Source organism: Tursiops truncatus, chromosome 12 (genome assembly GCF_011762595.2).
Source record: "Tursiops truncatus isolate mTurTru1 chromosome 12, mTurTru1.mat.Y, whole genome shotgun sequence".
NCBI classification, from domain to species: domain Eukaryota; kingdom Metazoa; phylum Chordata; class Mammalia; order Artiodactyla; family Delphinidae; genus Tursiops; species Tursiops truncatus.
The window spans coordinates 77,118,591-77,139,314 of record NC_047045.1 but is presented as its reverse complement, the minus strand read 5'-3'; the positions used below and the strand labels follow the sequence as shown (position 1 = coordinate 77,139,314).

The 20,724-nt window shown below is 44.0% G+C and overlaps 1 protein-coding gene across 7 annotated transcripts in view; it reads left to right on the top strand.

Moving 5' to 3' along the window:
* CNKSR3 (CNKSR family member 3) overlaps window positions 1-20,724 on the top strand; it is a 100,778-nt gene that overhangs the window by 16,674 nt on the left and 63,380 nt on the right. For 2 of the 7 annotated variants that reach the window (XM_073789751.1, XM_019951577.3), the window contains exon 2: window positions 1,801-1,871. The exons of the other annotated variants lie outside the window; for them this stretch is intronic. The gene's annotated coding sequence lies outside the window, so the exon portion shown is untranslated. The remainder of the gene's footprint in view (window positions 1-1,800; window positions 1,872-20,724) is intronic. 7 annotated transcript variants of the gene reach the window in all.

Sequence of the window (20,724 nt, the reverse complement as noted above, 5' to 3'; positions counted from 1 at the left end):
CATGTTGCAGGCAAGGGCCGTAGGTGGATGCAGGAGGGAAGCGGGGATGCAGTGTTAACCGGGATGGCTGGGGGAAAGCTCTCAGCGAGCACTCAGCTAACAGACGGAGGGATGTTCTTGGCAGAGGGAACAGTAAGTGCAAATGCCCTGAGACAGGCCAGAGCCTGACACATGGAGGGAGCAGGGAGGCCAGCGTGGCTGGGACAGCGGGAGCCAAGGGCAGAGCGGCAGGAGATGAGATCACGGGACGGGTTGAGGCCATATGGTGCAGAGCCTTAGAGACCGTTATGTGTGTTTTGGCTTTAATTTGATGTTTGGGGAGCCATTGGAGGCTTCGGAGCCAAGGAGTGATATCAGATTTACATTTTAAGATGACAGCGGTTGCTGTGTTGAGTAGACAGAAGTTAGCAAGGGTGGAATCAGGAAGCCAGTTAAGATACTGGGGCAATAACCATCTGAAAGATGACGCTTGGACCAGGTGGCAGCTGTGGTCACCATCACGAGAGGTGGCCATGTTCTGGGTGGTCCGAAAGGCCAGTGGGATTTACCAAGAGATCGGGTGGTGGTGTGAGAGGATACCCATGGCGTCTTTGGTCTGGGGAATTGGAAGGTTAGAGTTGCCGTCCGCAAAGAGCTGGAAGAGCGTGGGAGGAGACGGTGAAGGGGATATTTGGGTTCGAAACATCCGTGCTTGTTAGTTCGCCAAGTGAAGTAGAGATGTGTGTCTGCATTAATGGGGGAGTTTGGGACTAGATAGAAATTTGGTGGCCATTGGGGTATATACATGGTATTAAATGTCTGAGACTGGATGATATCACCCAATGAGTGGGCAGAGGGAGACAAGGAGAGAGAAGAAATCTAGGGCGTTCCCACCCTTACAAGTCTGGGGGTTGAGCAACCAGCAAGTTGCTGCCTGTAAGTACAGGAAATCTCGGGAAGGGTGGTGTCCTGGGGCCAGTGAGGAAAGTGCTCCCAGAAGGAAAGAGTGGTCAGCTGGGCCCAGTACTGCTGGTGGGCTAATAAGGGGAGACTGAGAATTGACCAGTGTATTTAGTGTGTGGAGGACATTGAACTTGAAAGTTAGTTTTGGTGGATTGATGGGCACAAACGTCTGAGTAGATCCAAGAGCAAATGGGAGAAGAGGCATCGATGTCCCGAGAGATCACGCTGTGTTAAAGCATCTTCCCGAATGAGCACAGCACAGTCTCAGCATGACTTAAGCACGGAATGCATTTTATGTGAATTCTTTAAAATCTGTAACCATCTTTTGGAATAGATGACTGTTTGGTAAAGTAGATGTTTGATGAATTGGGACATGTTCAGTCCTCCCTGAACTGGGTAACAGAACACCATAGATTATGCATTCTCTTACTTTAATACTAACAGAGCTATTCATTCATTGAATGACTATGTACTAGTGGCTTCTATAGAGAAGAGTTATTCCACAGAAACTCTCTCTCTACTCCAAGTTTTCCCACTTATTTTGAAATGAGAGTAAATGCCTCTCTGCCTGGGTTCTGTATTATTCCATAGTTTAACCATTTAGGCAGAAAAGATTTGTTATGGATGCCCCAAAACCTTGGGAGAATACCTTATTGCTTTTGATTTACCTTCATATATTGTAGGATTTATCTGAAATATTCTGAATGCCGTGAAATTTTGTACAAATAACGTCTATTACAGCCCAGAGGTGGAAGCCATTTGTTAGCAGGAAAATTGGTGCAAATAGAGATTAAATAACTTTAAATATAAGTCATCAAACATATATAGAGCACCTATCATGTGTAATGTCTCTACTAGGTGCGGTGAAGTGGACAGGGTCCCTGTCTTTGGCACCTTCCATTGAGTGGAGAACACAGACAAGCCCACAGGTATGTCAGCAGAAGAGTAATTCACTCAGAGTTTGAACAAGCACAGCACGGAGGGCTTCCTGGAGGAAGCCACATCCAAATCCAGACCTGCAGGATGAGCAGGGGGTGGCCAGGCCTAGAGGAGGGGAAAGAAAAGATTTGGGAGAAAACTGGGAGGCAAGAGAGATAAGGCATTTGCTCGCAACTGAAAGAACTTGATTGTGCTGGGCCTGTCCTGAGGTCGGGTGGAGAGAGGTGAACCTGGAGGGGTGCTGTGTGGGAAGGTGGGCTACATCACCAAGGCCCTGTTTATGCCTCTTAGTAGGTAGAGGCCAATGGAGGACTTTATGTTTTTTGTTTGTTTGTTTGTTTTTTGCGGTACGCGGGCCTCTCACTGCTGTGGCCTCTTCTGTTGCGGAGCACAGGCTCCGGACGCGCAGGCTCAGCGGCCATGGCTCACGGGCCCAGCCGCTCCGCCGCATGTGGGAGCTTCCCAGACCGCGGCACGAACCCGTGTCCCCTGCATCGGCAGGCGGACTCTCAACCACTGCGCCACCAGGGAAGCCCGGACTTTATGTTTTTGAGTGGCCTTTCTTTGTGGAGGAAGTGCGTGTGTGTGTGTGTGTGTGTGTGTGTGTGTATACATATGTAATACATATATAAATATCTATATCTATTTACCTAGCTATTCTCACACACACATATAGAACTATACACATATGTATATGAATTTTTTCAGGCTCCTGAATGTTACTTGATTCAGGATTCTATTAGGGTGGCACCTGCCTTGCTGTTAAGGAACATGGCAGTCTACTGGGTTTTAGACCTGGGCCTTCTACTGTAGGGGAAGCCCCTGAATCTCAAGGAGAAAAACCAGTCAAAGGCTCTGTGCAAAACTTAACTTGACTTCCTGAGTATTTATTTCCTTTGATCTGTGAAATGTGAAATTGACTGGACTTTTATAGCATAAGGAAACATAAAACCTCTTCATTGAAAAAAGGAGGAACTACTAAAACATTGACTAGAGTGAAAAAAAGAGAGAGGAGTTTGGGCTGCCAGGCAGTGCAGGTGGGAGAGAGAGAAGGCGGTGAGGACCAGAGAGGAAAGGTGTCTGCAGAGGAGGCGGCTGCGGGAAGTGAGGGCTGAGGGGGTGTGGCCTGGAGGTCACGCCTGGAGCTGTGGGTGTCCTGTGTGTTAGCACCTGCCGTCTGCTGCCCGTGACTGATCAATGATTAACCATCGCTCCTAGCTCCGCATATAATGTAGTCTTTATATGTTCAGAGTCTTCACTCTAGTGGTTGAGCCAAAGCAACAGCAGAGCATTTGTAGGAATGTACGCCCTAGAAGTGGTCAGAAATAACATGCAAGCGTTTGTTTGTTTGTTTGTTTGTTTCTGACCACACCTGCGTGTGGGATCTTAGCTCCCCCATCAGGGATCGAGCCCTGCAGTGGATGCCCAGAGTTTTAATCACTGGACCACCAGGGAAGTCCCAATCCAAGTGTTTGGAAGTCTCCCCACTCTTGCCACCCCAGAAGGATGCTGGTGCATGTAAGAAACACTGCCCCCTACTCCCATTTCCACTTCTAGCTTGGTGCATGGTGTACCGAAATCTTAAAAATATGTACTCTGAGCATTTCAGACCCAGGCCCAGATGAATCTTACTGGCTCTACCGATCCAGAAACAGCTGCATGGGTCTTCATTGCTGAGGTCCTGGACTCTGGAAGAACGCACAGATTATACTTAAAACTAATGGGGCTAGATTATGATAGGATGAAAAAAACCTGAGGACCCAGCTCTGCAGGGCGTGGCTGCCCTTTCTCTTGCTCTGCGTTGTTTCCCAGATTGTTGTGGGTGGTTGCCATTGCCACACCATTCCCAGGGTTAAACATATACTCAGTTCTGGGAAAGCTTCCACCTTCAACCGTCCACAGTGACAGTTCAGGGGAATGTGGTTTTAAAAATAATTTAACAAGGTAAATTTTTACTTTTTAGTAGTTAGCGCTTAAAAAAACCAGGCAGTTTTTCTGCTTCTGTGTCCGCCTCGCTCCTTCCCCATGATTTCTGAGCGTGTGATCCCTTGGAGGATATTATAGCTATTACTTTAATCAATTTAACACCTTTCTCTGTATATTTTAGCAATTTGAAATTCTGTTTGATAACTTCTTCTTGCATCACTGAGGGTGTTTCTGTTTCTCCCTCATCTTTTTTAAAAAAAGCCCTAGAATGGATATCGCAAACGTATTTTATTGACTACTGTATAGTATAGGAACTCTGCTCAATATTCTGTAATAACCTAAATGGGAAAAGAATTTGAAAAAGAATAGATACTTGTATATGTATAATTGAATCCACTTTGCTGTACACCTAAAACTAACACAACATTGTCAATCAACTCTACTCCAATATAAAATAATTAAAAAAATATCTTATTAAGGTAGCATGCATATTGGTACCTTTTTCCTATTTTCTGATTTTAAAACTAACTTAATGTTAGATAATATGTAATGTTCCAGCTCAGCTGTAGAAATTCCATCTCCTAAAATCATGTTCTAATGAATCAGGGAGAAAAGAAACATTTAAGACTAACTAATAACAACAAAAAAAGAAAAGCATAAATGCCTAGCAGCAACCTTGGGAATTCAGGGAGAATGCTGAGGACCTAAGAGAAAGCTATCTTATTAAATGTAGTTGTGGTAGACTTTCTGCAAGTGATGAGCGTCGTGAAATCAATCTCTTATAATGACTTAATTGTCACCAGAAGATCTAAAAACAGTTTTGTGGGTTAAGGTACGTAATTATCATCCTTGGTGGTAACTATAATGACTATAATGTTCTAAAAACATTACAAGATTTTTTCTTATAAAAGCAGACTTCATATTATAGATCTTTTTATTATAATTGTTGGTTTTGTTTGCTTTTTATAGATCCAAAGATACAATATAATGAAAGTAACATATTGTTGCAGTGAGATGTAAGGAATAGAGTTGTTTTGTTTTGGTTTTTTGTTCCATGCAGTTAACATTCTTTTTCTCTTTAAAAAAAACCCAAACAAACATTTTCATTCCAAAGCCCAGTGACAGGATTAACATTTGCACTTGAGGTGGTCAGGGATGGTGTCTGTTTATCTGCACAAATCAGGGCTCGTGCAATAAAGGCCTTTGGTCAGCACTTGATGGGGGAGAAAGTAAAACCTGGGAGTCTCCCTAACAAAGTTGGAATTAGTGTTTAAAAATCGTGGGTCTCAATGGAATGTGTCTACATTGGATGCCTGTAGTTAATTGCCTGCAACAGAGGAGTAACTGTTTTAAGGATTTTGCCTGGAGAGAAAAGGTATTCACGTATCTATTCATAGTCTCTCTCTTTTCTGTCTGTTACGGTTGTCTAAATTTGTGTGTTTGTGTTTGGGCCATTCCTCATTCTAAAAACATTTGTGGCCGCTACGGTAGTACATGGTGGTTAAGACCAGGGCTGGCTGCTTACGTTTGGATCCTTTACCAGTCGCTTACTAGATGTGTGATGTTGGCCAATTTGTATGCATTGCTTAGTCAACTAGCTTATTTTTAAATTTGGGGTCATGCCGTTACTAAACTTTGAGGGTTTATGTTGAGGATTCAGTGAGATAATGCAGGTGAAAAGGTTACCACAATAAATGGTAAAATAAACTGTATAGCATATAGTAAGTGCTGAAAAAAACTCTAGCCGTTGTTTTGTTGCATCCATTACAGGGATATCCTGGGGAAAAATTTTCACATTTCTGACAGAATAGTTTCAAAGTGAACACATACGCTGCCTTTTACAGATGGTAAATTACAGCTCAGTGAGAAGAATGGTGAAGAGAAAGATTGGCTCACATACCCTTTGGGGAGTGTGTCGACATCACATGGCATTAAAAAGGGGAGGTGCCAATTATACCTCTTAAATTGTAAGATATGGATGACTTCTTAAATCTCTCTCCCTGGTTATTCCACTAACATAGTGTTCTGAGGCTTGACCGCTGCTAATAGTAATCTGTAGAATACAGTCACTAAAAGTCAGAGGGAAGGCTGTCGCCAAAGTCAGGCCCTTCAAGTTTGTATTTCCTGTTTTATCACAATTAATGTCCGCGGAGGCTTATTCCATTTCCTGCTTTGCTGTGGCATTCGATAACCGGTGGGTGTGACAGTAATCCCTGGGTGTGTCCCTGGTGTAGTGTGTGTTCCTCTGAGTAATCATCTTCTGTGATCAACTGGCCCATTAGCCCCCGATGGAAGGCAGTCTGTCTCACCAAGTCCAATTAAGGAAACCAGCCCGATTTCTTCTTGGGAGCCAAGAAGTTATTTCGTAAGATGTGCTCCTGTAAGCACTGTGGGAATAGCTGTCGGAATGGCGATTACTTCTGTTCTTTAGTCACCAGAGTTGATTCCCTCAGTTTCAAAACCTCAGAAAGTTGCAGACTTCTCAAAGGACTTTTATTTAGGGTTACACCTGCAAAGGGAGAAAGAATGGTCCCCACAGGTCTCAAAGAGGCACCTCTGCAGGTAGGCACCTGGAGTGATGTGGAGTCTGCCGTTAGTGCTAGAGCAGACCCGGGTTTATGGGCAAGACTCATCCCTGATGTTTCTTTGGGAGGCATAGGGAGTGAAAGAAAGAGCTTCAGAGTTTACCTGACTTGCTTATCTATAGATGGAGTACTTTTTGTAAGACGTCCTTGAGCTGAGGGAATAAGTGTTTTTATATTTTAGTCCATGTGTACCTGCTTCCGGAACAGGATTTCAGCCGTGTTGAATGTAGACAAATTGTCTTAAAACTAGATTAATCTCTATTAGCCCGAGAAGGCCCTTTCCCCCTTGAGAAACTGTCACATGATTTCTTCTCGATCAGTTTCCAACTTAATATACTTGCTTAATTAGTTTCTATTTATTATTGCTTTAAAAATATGTGTTTGTAAGCTACCTATACTACTCCCCCCCTCCCTCCCGCATTACAGCTTCAGAACTCTGTGTAGAGAGATGCAATCCATTGTTAATGAATGAATGCACAGCATATTATAGATGCTATCCATTTTTAGCTTATACATTGAATTTTTAAAAAAGATTGTTTTTAAAATTGAAGTATAGTTGATTTACAATGTTGTGTTAGTTTCAGGTGTACAGCAAAGAGATTCAGTTTTATATACATATATATACATATATATATATATTCTTTTTCAGATTCTTTTCCCTTATAGGTTATTACAAAATAATGAGTATAGTTTCCTGTGCTATACAGTGTACACTGAATTTAAAAGTTGAAAAAAAAATCCACCGAAAATCCCATAAAGAGAGAGTTAGAAATCTGTGTTAATCGGCTGCACTGTCTTCCGGGGAACTGCAGTTTTGCTCTCGAAGAAAGCAGGGGTGATGACTCAAGCTAAAAATCCCCCATCCAGGGGCCTGAAGCAGTCAGGCTGGGAGCAGCCAGCAGGCCTGGGTGCCTACATTACCATCTGTTTACAAGCCTTAAAGACCCAGGGATCACTGTCAGTGTCCTTTGCTGCTTAAAATTGCAACAGAGGACTTTGCCGCAATGAAGATATTAGCGATTTATTTTCATATTTTTTCTTCATTTTGTTTGGAGGAAGGTGTAGGGGAAAATCATATTAGGTTTGAGATAAGGGAGACCAGGAGGATCTTTCTAGTGAAGAACTATTACGTGTTTGGAAATGCTAAGATGTTCATCTTGTTTCGGTTTGTGAACTGGAAGATGGCCTGTGTATTGGGAAAACTGGGGTGTTTCTTGACTTCTATTGGGAAAGGCAAGGGCATTTTTCCTCGGGCTGTGGTTCCAACACTCTGATTTCCATGTTTTTTTCCCATCGCTGACTATCTAATCTTGAGTGTTGGTGATAACCGTAGGTCACGCAGCCCAAATACGTGTTCTTTTGAGTGAATAAATTGTTTCAGTTTAACGCTAAAGAAACTGTGGCCCAGAGAGTTCCACGGCTAAGATGGAATGGCAGGACCCAGACTGGAATGGAATTCTCCAGACTCGCGGTTCTGGATGTTTCTGATTATACTGTTTTCCCAGCCTTACCCGAATTGCCCTCTACCCCCAAATCCTATAAAACTTATTGGCCTTGTAGGTCCCACCCACCAGCATAGTGTGGAGCGTCACTTGCCTGTCTGTACTGCCATCCAGGGCACGCAGTGAGCCTGGTTAACCATCTGTGATGCAGACTCAGTGTTGGCTTATGGGGGGTCCAGTGGGGAGGTGCTTTCCATCTAGCAGGGAGGTAGGTGGCAACACTGATTATGATACCGTACTGTGTGGTGCATTCGATGATGGACATGTTTACAGGTCTAGGAGCCGTTCAGAGGAGCATAGAATGCATTGCGTGTGTGTGTGTGTGTGTGTGTGTGTGTTCGTGCGCATGTAGTTTAGGGGGCAGTTTGCAGAGGGTTTTAAAGGATAAAGGGGACTTTGCCAGCCAGATTGGGGTTGAAGATGGATTCCTCTAGGTGAAGAGATTTGGGAGACTAAAAACCAGTCCATTGGCAGTGCTGGAGGGTGAACTTGGTGGTACGATCATGGCCCCCTGCTGACGTCTATAGGTTGTACTCACATCGTTCACCTGCTCCAACCTGTTTCAGAATGGAGAGAGGTGTTGAAAGTTCATCAGTGATCCTCTGTTTTCTTTCGGGCTAAAGAACATGAAATGTCTTTGAGTAGGTATGATGTGGAGAGGCGGTGACGAGTGTGGACTGCCAGGTGCCTGGAGGCTCTGTGACTCAGGTGTGATCAGGGAAGAAAGTTCAGGAATAGTGCTTTGCTTTGGACTCAGAAATGTAAAGGCAACAGGTTCTGTCCGGAGCCTTCCTGCCCTTCCTCCATGGTGCCATTGGGGTGAAGGGGTGGAGGCAGGTTTACATGGTCAGCTTCTGGAACCAGACACAACTGCCTTTCAGTTTTCACGGCCTTGGAGGAAACAGATAATGAATGATAGGAAACAGCTGCTCCTAACGTGGCAGCCAGAAATGCAGCCTCATGGAGCAACGTGGTAATCACGAGAATATTAATGGAAAGTCCTCTCTGATTAAACACTGGGAGCTGTGGAATGTGGTTTGTTTTCATATATGTACCCCTCCCCCCATTGTCTTTCTGTTGTCTGCAGATTTTATTTTTATTTGTCCAATCATACAGAAATACTTTCTTGTAAAGTATTACAAGAAAGTTATCTAGAGTAATTAAAAAAAATAGATAATTTTTAAAAATCTAATTTCCTGCTAGACCCTTCACTTTTTAATTTAATTTAATTTTTTTAATTTTTTAACATCTTTATTGGGGTATAATTGCTTAAAATGGTGTGTTAGTTTCTGCTTTATAACGAAGTGAATCAGTTATACATATACATATGTTCCCATATCTCTTTCCTCTTGCATCTCCCTCCCTCCCCCCCTCCCTATCCCACCCCTCTAGGTGGTCACAAAGCACCGAGCTGATCTCCCTGTGCTATGCGGCTGCTTCCCACTAGCTATCTATTTTACGTTTGGTAGTGTGTATATGTCCATGCCACTCTCTCATTTTGTCACAGCTTACCCTTCCCCCTCCCCATATCCTCAAGTCCATTCTCCAGTGGGTCTGTGTCTTTATTCCCGTCTTACCCCTAGGTTCTTCATGACCTTTTTTTTTTCTTAGATTCCATATGTATGTGTTAGCATATGGTATTTGTTTTTCTCTTTCTGACTTACTTCACTCTGTATGACAGACTCTAGGTCCATCCACCTCACTACAAATATCTCAATTTCATTTCTTTTTATGGCTGAGTAATATTCCATTGTATATATGTGCCACATCTTCTTTATCCATTCATCCGATGATGGACACTTAGGTTGCTTCCATGTCCTGGCTATTGTAAATAGGGCTGCAGTGAACATTTTGGTACATGACTCTTTATGAATTATCGTTTTCTCAGGGTATATGCCCAGTAGTGGGATTGCTGGGTCCTATGGTAGTTCTATTTTTAGTTTCTTAAGGAACCTCCCTACTGTTCTCCACAGTGGCTGTATCAATTTACATTCCCACCAACAGTGCAAGAGGGTTCCCTTTTCTCCACACCCTCTCCAGCATTTATTGTTTGTAGATTTTTTGATGATGGCCATTCTGACTGGTGTGAGATGATATCTCATTTAAACTCTTCACTTTTTTCGGAGTTGGGTGTGAGCACCTTCCAGAATCCTTCCTAGACATTTGCATACATGTTTATACAGATTAATGTATAATTATTTTCATTTACATAAATGGATTCACATGTAGCTTGAATCTGATCCAAAGTTTCTTTTTAAGTTTCATACTGTCTTAAAGGTCTTTCCACATCACTCTATTTAGATAATCCTCAACCATTGCAGAAGTAATTTTTTATACAATCAAACTTAATTACCTTTGTCAGTAATTCAGGAATGGCTGTATGGAAATATGGGTGCCTCTGTGGAACAGGAGGGTGTGATGGTTTACGCACATGGGTACCGAACAAGGATTCAGGATGTTTTACGGCAGACTGGCTGGCACCTGGCAAAACATCTTGGATCAGCCTGACAAGAGAGAACTGATCTCTTGCTCTGAGAGTTTATTACTGTGACACCAGCTCTGCTTCAAGCACACCTTTAGTCTTTTCTTGCCAGAATCATATTAAAGTGAGAGGTGGCCTGATATATAATCTTTGAGATCTCCGACTGAGGCATCAGGAGAATGTGGGACTTGAATCTTTCTCCAAAGCTTGCTTTATAAACTTGTAAAGCTTGTTTAAGAGAAGTTGACCCAAAAGACAAGCGGACTTTGAATTTTAACCCAGAGAAGTGGGACCCAGAATTGATGAGGGGGAACCCTTTGGAAGGAGAAATGGGACAGGTCATAGTTTTGATATATTCATGGGCTGCTGACATGGGAAGCAGTCGGTGACATCTTGCTAAAATTGTACATTTGAGCTTGCCAAACCCAAACAGACCACGGGCATTTGTGTCTGCTCCCCAAAGTGCAACAGCAGTTGTCCCAGGAGCTGTTGGAATGCCGTCGTTGTAACCTCGGTACACGTTGTTTAGACAAAAGGGGAAGACGCTTTCTTGGCTTGACAATTTGCCAACCACCTGCTATCATTCTTTTTCTTCAGTGCTTTGAAAGTGGCCAGAATCTGGTCATCAGGCCTCTTTTAAAAATAACAACGCAGGCACGTATAAAATCACAAAATCCAAAAAGCTGATGTAATTATAGAGGACACATGGCAATGGGTGCCTATTTTCCTCATCTCTTCTCTTGAAGGCATCGGGTCTCTTATATTTCACGTGGCCAGTTGCTGCCTTAAGGAGGGAAATTCTAGAGGAGAGATAGACTTTCAGGGAAAGTTCCTCAGATCTTTTACCGGAACGAACTGTTATCAAATAAGCATCAAAATGACCTTCAAATTTCTCGAAGATGTGTGGCCATGTCGTGGCTTTATAAAGAAATCGTAATCTCTAGATAAAATGGCACGCGCGCAGTGAACTGTTTTAATCCGGCTTTCAGGGAAGTTGGGGTTTGTGGGAGATTAAGAGGCTGGGAACGTGGTATTTCTTCTGTTGGCTGTGAAATTGCTCTTTCCAGCTCCGTGGTGTCATGTCACTGTGGCTAATAGGGACAGGCTCACACATTTGTTTTTTTTTTTTTTTTTTTCACCCACTGCCTTTCTTCACTTAAGCATCACTTAAACATCAGCCAGTTTGATCACATAGAGGACCAGTCAGGTCCTCAGCTCTGTTTCCCTGGATCCATCCTGCTCTTGCGACCCTCCCACACTCGAGGGCATTACTTGCCTGGGGAGGTCACACTGCAGGAAGGGAGCTTCCCATGCTGTCACCTGCTACAGGGAGAAGGTGGAGCCAGCCTGGGGCGGAGCAGAGAAGCCTGTGCAGAGTTCTCACTCCAGTGCTTTCTCTGGTGGGATAACCTTGCACACTTAGCCCTTCAGAGCTTCCTTCCTCATCTGCAAAACGGGGATCATAATCCGTCATGTGGTCCTTCTGAGAATTAATCAGACACTGGGAGTGAGTGCCCAGCCCATGCTGGGGACTACAGAAAGGCCTAGGCAATGGTACTTGGGTGATTTCTTTCTTCCTTTCTTTTTCTTTCGTATTCCCTGTCCCGAAATGAGATGGTCCCAGCCCCGGACATTCTGGTGCTTGGTTCTCATTCACCAGGGATAACTTTCTTTTGTTGACAGTCAACAGAAAGAAAGTTGACTTCTCCAAAAATTACCCTTCTGGAGTTGCAGCCATTCTGCCATCTGTTTGCCTCCGTCCCTCCCACACCCTGACCTCCGCAGTGCAGTAAACCCCAGATCTGTGCAAGGGCAGAACTAGTTTTAACCACAGAGTGAAGGAGTCTGGGGGCTGGGAGAACCAACAATATAGAGTTACAGTGAGTTGCATGTACAGGATCTCAGATTACTTTGGCACAGGTTTTACATTTGAAAGTCTCTTCCAGGTGCTTCCTCTAGACTGAGGAAGTTAGAATTCCACAAAAAGGACACTTCAGTTTTTAAAAGGCCATTTTGAAATGCGTGAACACAAACTTTTCGCAATAGGGATGGTCGTTGCTGTAGTTGTGGGTTGTACATCTCCGTATTAATCTTCAGCAGGGGGCTCAATTTGTGTGGTGATCTCTGTCAGCCCCGGTTTGACTCATGCATTCCTCACCGCCACAGTAAGATCTGTGTTTATGTGAAATATGGAAACGATTTCTTCCCCCTCTTTCTTTTGTGCTTGAGTTGGGATGGAGCCGCTGAGTTGTTTTCCTTTGTTACTTTTAAAGGGTCTTCAGTTTCAGAGCTCCACTCGGGGCTTGAGCAGAATAGCACAATAGCTGGCAGTGTGGCTTAGGCCGGTCCTCGTGAGATCTGGCTCTGAACCCAGCATCCTTACGTTGAAGCAGGAGGCTCTCCTTTCTAAAACTTTGGTTTGCCCAACCCTAAAAACCAAATGGAAACTAAAATAGGGTAGAGGAATTTTCACTGAACGAAGAGTTTTTTACCCTGAATTTGTCTTCTTTATCAAGACCCATATGTCTTGTGTCCTGCTCTCTGCCTTTTTTTTGTTTTTCCTTCTCCTCAACTGCTTGGGTACCATGAGGATGGAGAAGGTGTAGGCCGAGTCGTTAAAGGTCCAGAGTTTAATTGTACGAAAAGAAGAACCAAAAAAAAAAAAAAAAAAAAAAAGTTTGTGTTCCTCCCCATTTCTGAACAATTTATCCTCCTAAAAAAGAAAGTCTGGTGAAAAGGATCCCAGGCTATAAAAGAGAGGATTAGCTGCTTTCCTTGGGTCCAACACCGCATTCTCACTGCATCGTTGGCAATCCTTGTAAAGTGTCTTGGCAGATAGCGGCTCTTCCTTCGCAGTGTAATGTTTTTCCAACTGCAGAGTTAGAGCTGCTTCATTGCCATGACGCATGGCTAGGTGTCAAGAGCATTTTATGGGACGAAAAACCCAAAAAGACTTTTAAAACGTGCAGCTTTCGGGGAAAAAAAAAGTCCTCTTTACCAAGAGAGTTTTCAATAAAAGGGCATTCATGGGTTTATGCTTTCCTCACGGGCAGATCTTTTCAAAGATGGAAATTGTAGAAAGAGGACATACATTTCTTTCATGCATTACCTGAGTCCTTAAGGTACAGCTGTCTGGAAGGACCAGGTGCTGGGGATACAGGGATGAGTGTCACCCTCTGGCCTGTAAGTAGCTCCCTTTTACTCAGGAGCCAGAGACATGAGTCAAAATACCTGGTCCAGATGGCAGGAAGGAGTGGGTGATGAACTTGGCTGGGGTGGGAGGTGCTGGATGACCGGTGTCCAGAGACGGCCTCCTAAAGGAAGAGAAGCTTCAAGTGAATCTCGAAAGATCAGGAGGAATTTGCCGGATCAGAGAGGAGTGTGGTCGGCATTGCGGGCAGAAGAAGAGCAAATGCAGAGGCTCAGATCTGTGAAGCAGCACGGTGTTGGGAGAAGGAATCCCAGCCCAGGGAGGCCGGAGTAGTCGCACGCAGGAGGGAGAAAGCAGGGGAGGGGCGCGCCCAGGAAGCCCAGGGCCAACTTCCGGAGGCCTCTGCAGGTCGTAGGGTCGTGCTGTCGCCTTCAGGACTTTGCTCCCCTCATGTGAGAGGCCTTCTCTGACTAGGATCATTCTTATTTCCTTTCCCTGCTTTAGCCTTCTTCCTAGCACTTACCCCTGACCTGTTTTAGGCTTGTGAGTTTATTGTCTGGGCCCCGTTGTTAGAATGAAGACCCCAGGAGAGCAGGGACTTTCTTCTGGGTGGATGGCTGTGTCCCCAGTGCCTGGCATCAGTGATGTTATAGAGTTTGGCTTCATCCTCTGAGGGCTGGAGAACCACTGCAGATGCTAAATAGGGGTGGGAGTGGAGGTGGGGTCCCATGAGTCCATTGGGGTGTTAGGAAGCTCAATGTGAATGTTGCTATAGCCGATGACAAGTCTTTAGGAAGCGAGCTCCTTGGTGCATACGGGGGGCAGGAGAAGGAAGGAGGTACTGATCTTACTCCTTGGCTACCTTGGATGGTGCCCAGCTTTGCCGACCTGGTTAATTATCAGTAGCCAGTGTCAATCTCATTTTATGGCACATGTTTGGAAACTTTGCTAAACATTACAGAGACGCTCCGAGAATCTTTTTTCCCTATTCTACAAACCCAGTAGCTGCCCAGGCATTCCAGCAGATGTCACGATGTCATATGTGATAATCATTTTCTTCATTTATTGCTACTTCCATGATAGATTTGAGAAATCTTAATGAATGATCTTTCTTTGCAATGCATTGAATGCTTTGATATAAAATGGATTCTTTATGTAAAAATAGGTTTAATAGTTTCAAGATGGCTGACCTCATAGCTGTTTGGGTCACACTAGTTAGGTTGTCTGGAAGGTTAAAAATGAGATAAGAAAGTGGACATTCTGCAGTTCTTCTGAGAGAATTGATATGATGTATCATCCTGTTGGCTGGGCTTGAGGAGGGAATGAACGGTTCCCCATATATAACTTTTCCTGGTAACGGAACTTCATCACTTTAAGACCTGGATATTTAAAATTTTTCTCTTTAATTTTGGATGGAAATCTTTCTAAAATTATTTACTTTCTTGTGCTCATAAGCAGAGTGAACTCAACATTCCTTTCTTGGGAAAGAAAGAATTTTGCACAATGATTGAAGTATGTGATAATGTATTGGCACTTTGGAGTGTCTTGCCAAGTGACCCCAGAATGCCATGTTTTCAACATTACTGCCCTTAGTTTTTAGGTAGTGGGTGCTTCTAGCAGCATACCCACGTGTGCCTTTCTTGAATTCACTCAACTTGTCTCTTGAAGCCTGGGAAACAAGATAGCTTACTCGGTTTGTAAAATGAGAGTAAGGGGGGAGGCTGAGAAGGCCTGTGTAAGTCAAGTGAACAGATTTTATTGCACAGGCTTTATTATATCTTTAACATTTCAAAGAAAGAGGACTCATTTTGTATTTTTCAGGTCTTCCTAACATTAACTATCCGTATCTGGAAAAAAAAAAAAAATTAGAATATCTCCCCTTCTACTGTCAATGATGCCGGCTTTGCGAAGTGAAAGAAAAATCCCCAAGCCTCTTACAGTGTCTGTCCAGAGGCCTCCTCTCTTCCCTTTGGGTCCAGGGTGTATGAGGTGAGGTCACTGGAGGTGTTCCTATACTAAAGTTTGTTTGTCATCATCTTTGATTACTTACTGGGCATCTGTCGTATGTAAGGCACTGGGAACAACACAGGGAGTGCCTTCTTCCCAGAAATTTAAATCCTAGTTTGGAAGAGGAAGTAGTGGAAGAGAAACAACTACAGTACTTGGATTTTGTCAGGGGATGCAGCAGCGTAGTACACCCCTAGAAAGTCCAGGGCTGAACAAGAGTCCTTTCTCCAGAGGGTTGACCTTTGACTGAGAATACAGACAACCCAGATGGAACCGAGGGGAATGAAGCAGCCCCAGGGAAGGCCCAGTAGCAGAATCAGCCGTGTCCATCTGTGGGGTGGCACATCGTGGCCAGATCAGCTTATTGTCTGCACGTGCCAGGAGAGCGGGGTGGACAGCAAGGGCCATGGGAGTTGGAGTAGGTGATCACGTCCACGTGGGGAGGAGGGTGATTCGTGAAAACCACATGGAATGGGAGGGTGACTGTTGGATCTCGATGAATGAGTACAATTGCTGAATTGCAGAAGGGGAGAGAAGGCTGGCCAAGAGGAGAAGACTGCCTGGGATGGGGGGTGGGGGGTGCCGAAAGGCCAGGTGTGTGTTATAACTCTGTTCTGCTCTCTTCCCGAGAAGAAGACTTCTCTCTCTGAGCCTCCCAGTGGGAAGACGATGGGTTCTGGAGTTGGAGGAACTGGTCTCCAGACCAGTTCTACCACTTTCTAGTTGTGTCATCCTCAGCAGCTTTCTTACTCCCTGTAACATCAGCTTCCTCCTAAAAGGAAGGGAGATAATAAGACCGATCTGTGGACTCCTCGGAAGAATACATGAGAGTTGTATTTGACCATGCGCTATATAAACATAGCGTGTGCTCAGTCATTGGTAATTTCCTCGGGCCAGCCCTTCCTCAGGGCCTTGAGCTCCTGATGCCCACAGGCTGTGTCCGCTTACTAACTCAATTAGAGGTACAGTTCAACTCAGATACAGATCTGAGTTGAGGTACAGATCTCAATTGTTTGCCCTTCCCTGTTGCTGTTTCTGTCTGGTTAGCGTTTGAATTCTTACAGTTAACCCAGCTCAAACCCTTGGTGTCGTCTTTGGTTAACTTTTGCCTTTCATGTGACATTTCTAGTCCGTCATCTGATCCTGTCCGTTTCTTTCTCTTGCGATGTTATCGTCTCCGTCTCCGGGGGGCTCACACCATGTCATGAACGGATTGCTCAGAAGCTTTCTGACTTTGGTCAGCCCTATCCAGCTTGCACATTCTTTAGATACCACTGAACACCTCTGTCCTTCCATAATCCTTTGATTTGGCCGTACTTTTTCCATCTAACCTTGTTTTTCATTAGTTCTTAGAGTAATAACAGACACATTTACTTATGCTGCGTGTGTGCCAGGTATGTGTTAAGGACTTTATTTATATTAGACCATTTTCTTTATTTCAGCCCCCAACGTTGCACAATCAGTGTTTGAACCCAGGCAATCTGGGCTCATTCTTTTTTTGTTGTTTTTTGCTGCAGCAGGTGGCATGCGGGATCTTAGTTCCCCGATTGGGGATCAAACCTGCGCCCCCTGCAGTGGAAGCTTGGAGTCCTAACCCCTGGTCCACCAGGGAAGTCCTCAGAGGCGGCACTCTTCAGACCTGTGTATCTTCATTGGTTTCCATCCGTATAAACTCCTAGAGAGCAGGGGCCACATGATTTATCACTGCTCCCCACACTCCGTGCCTTGTCTGGACATACAGTAGACACCACTGAATGCGTTCTCTGCATAATTTCCTCATTCCTTCTCTGGGCCCTAGTTCACACCGTTCTCTCCCAGCATCATGGCGGGAGGTTCAGGAAGGGGTCGGTGGTCTGATATGAACTCATACAACCTGGGTTCACATCTCAGACATTTACCCACTATTTCACCTTGGTTGGGTCACCTCTCTGAAGCCACAGTTTTCCTCTACAAAATGGGGATAATAGTAACGCCGCCTCATAAAGTTTACACGAAGAATCAATGAAGTAACGTGTGTCAAATGCTTTAGTCCTGTACCTGCACGTGGAAAAGGGTCCATAAACATCAGCTCTTGTAAGCAGTAGAATTATGCCCTCCCCTGCCTCTTTCAAGTCACTTTTGTCTTTCTTTTAGGCCTATCTCAACTCGCATCATCTATCTGACACTTGTGTAACTTCTTCAGCTCACAAAGAACCAGACACTTGCTTCTTTTTGACCATTTATTAGCTGCGTGACTTTGAGCATGTTACTACATTGTACAAGTCTCAGTTGTATTATGGTGATAAAAAAGGGTTTTCTTTGTGTGGAGTAAAGAAGGAGTATGTGACACATTGTAAGCACTCAGTTAATTTTAGTTTTCTTGCCTTTTTTTCCCTCCCTCGTCACCAACTCCTCCTCTACCGACAGACCAGCACGCCCCCATAAAGGCTCATTGACAGACTCAAGTCCTAACTTCGTTGTTTGGAAGTTACATGGAAGAAAGGGAGGCTTCTACTGTATGGAAAGGACTGGATTGAGGTCCAGTAGCAGGAAACTCTAAGTTGAAGAACCCTTGCCCTGTGCCCTTTGGTCTTGTTGAAATGTACTCTTGGTGGTCCCTTATAAACATAACCAAGTTTTACACTGTGTAACAAAATTTTGACATCCTTTGGACTCATTAATTCAACAAATGATTCTTTTTTTGTGTGTGTGGTACGCGGGCCTCTCACTGTTGTGGCCTCTCCCGTTGCGGAGCACAGGCTCCGGACGTGCAGGCTCAGTGGCCATGGCTCACGGGCCCAGCCGCTCCGCGGCATGTGGGATCTTCCCAGACCGGGGCACAAACCCGTGTCCCCTGCATCGGCAGGCGGACTCTCAACCACTGCGCCACCAGGGAAACCCAACAAATGATTCTTGAATACCTACTTTGTGCCAAGAACCGTCCCAGCTGTCGAGGGTATGATGATGGACAAAACCAACCTGGTTTTCGTCTTCACAGAGCTTGTCCTGCCGGGGAGACAGACACCAGCCATGCAAATATTACATTATAAAGCTGGATGTGTTATGAGGGGAAAGCAAAGGTGCTAGGAGATACATGCTAAGGGCATTTAGTGTTGAAGGCCTGGGAAATGTTCCCAGTGAAAGGGATGTTTGAGCTGAGATCTGAGGGCTGAGTACGAGAGCCCAAGGAAGGAGGCAAGGGAAACCTTCAGATTTAATACTCACTCTTACTCTCTTAATGTAAGATGCTATTTAGTGTTCTGTGAAGCTTGGATGATGACAGATGATAATTAGTTTGCAAACCTGGGGGTGCCTAAATATGCTGTCACTGACTGTTTTTATCTCACTTGTGCGTAAATAGTGTGTGTGTCGGGCTGGGGGAGGGAGGCTGAATGTACTTGAGCACAGTCAGGCGTCGTGTTTTCATTACACTCGGGGCCAATGCTGTCAGTCAGGCTCACCCAGGCACTTTGTCACGTTGCGGGTCGCGCTGTCTGGGCTTGTCTGCTCAAGGGCAGGCGCTCTTTATTTTAATTGGTATTACGTATATTTGCTCTGTAAGTTGTTGTTTGTTGGAACTTGGAGAGCCAGGTGCTGGCAGCTAGAGTATGGGCCAGCTTTTTGGAAATTTGAATGAAGTTTGTTAACACAAAGAAGGGACACCCTTCAGCCAGGTGTAACGGGCTACTAAAATACGATAGCTGTGAAGGAACAGTCCTTTAAACCCCTCCCCGCTGCTTCCCCTAGTATAATCATCTCAATGGAACCCATTTTCTGACCTCTTTCAGGAAAGGTATTTCCTGAAACATTACAGCAGAGTTTTCCAAAGTGATGAGCCCATGATAGTATTAGAGATGATTTTAGGCTGCCTGACTAGGTCAAGGGAAGACTGTGTTTGTAGCTAGCCTTTCTTCAACACCTGTCACTTGTGGTTTCCCTTTTGACATCAAGAAGCAGGCCCTAGGACATTAATAACTTTGCTTTGTTTTCATTATACTTATGTTTATGATACTTTCTGTGTATGGCAAGTGATACTAATTTATAGCAGTGATTTACAGACTTTTTCAAAAATGATGTTAAAAATGAATTGATTTTTAAAAAAATAAAGCACATAATAGTAGAAATGGCACTCAGAGTTGACAAAATCATTGAGGTGGTTCTTGAATGACTGAAGTTTGGGAACACTGCCTTGGTGTAATCTGGACTTTTTTCCTGCTATCTGGCATTTGTATTCTGGTTCTGAGGGCCTATAAAAATTGGGTGTTAAAATCTGATGACACAATAAAATATTATGTTACTCTCACTGTGGCTCTAATCAAAAGGATGGATAATAGTAAGTGTTGGTGAGGATATGGAGAGGTTGGAACCCTCATAAATTGAGAGTAGGAATGAAAAACGGTGCAATTTTTTTGGGAAACAGTTTGACAGTTCCTCACAAAGTTAAAACATAGAGTTACCTTATGATCCAACAATTTCACTCCTAGGTATATACGCAAGAGAATTGAAAACCTATGTTCAGGTAAACACCTGTACCTGAATGCCTATTGCAGCGTTCTTCATAATGGCCAAAAAGTAGAAACAACCCATACGTCCATCAGCTGATGAATGGATTAAAATGTAGAGTGTATCCATCCATACAGATATTATTCAGCCATAAAAAGGAATGAAGTATTGAGTCATGCTGCAACATGGATAAACCTTGGAAACGTTATGCTAAGTGAAATAAGCCAGACACAAAAGGTTACATCTTGTAGCGTTCCATTTATGGGAAATGTCCAGAACAGGCCTATCAATAGAGGTAGAATGTAGATTAGTGACTGCAAGGGTTGGGTGGAGAGGGAATGGAGAGTGGCTGCCAGTGGGTATGGGGTTTCTTTTTTGGGTGATGGAAATGTTCTCAAATTAGATGGTGGTCACACAACCTTTTTTTTTTTTTTTTTTTTTTTTTAATAAACAGCTCAAATTTATTTCTCACGGTTCTGGAGGCCATACGTCCAAGTTCAAGGTGCCGGCATGGTTGGGTGAGGGTCCTCTTCTGAGTTGCAGACTTTTCTTTGTATCCTCACAAGGTTGAGGGACAAGCTATTAAATATACTAAAAATCACTGAATCGTACACTTTTAAAATTAGGATATAATTCCTAATACCATAGAATTTATGGTACGTGAATTGTATCTTAATAATAAAATTGGGCAGCATAAAAAAGAGTAGC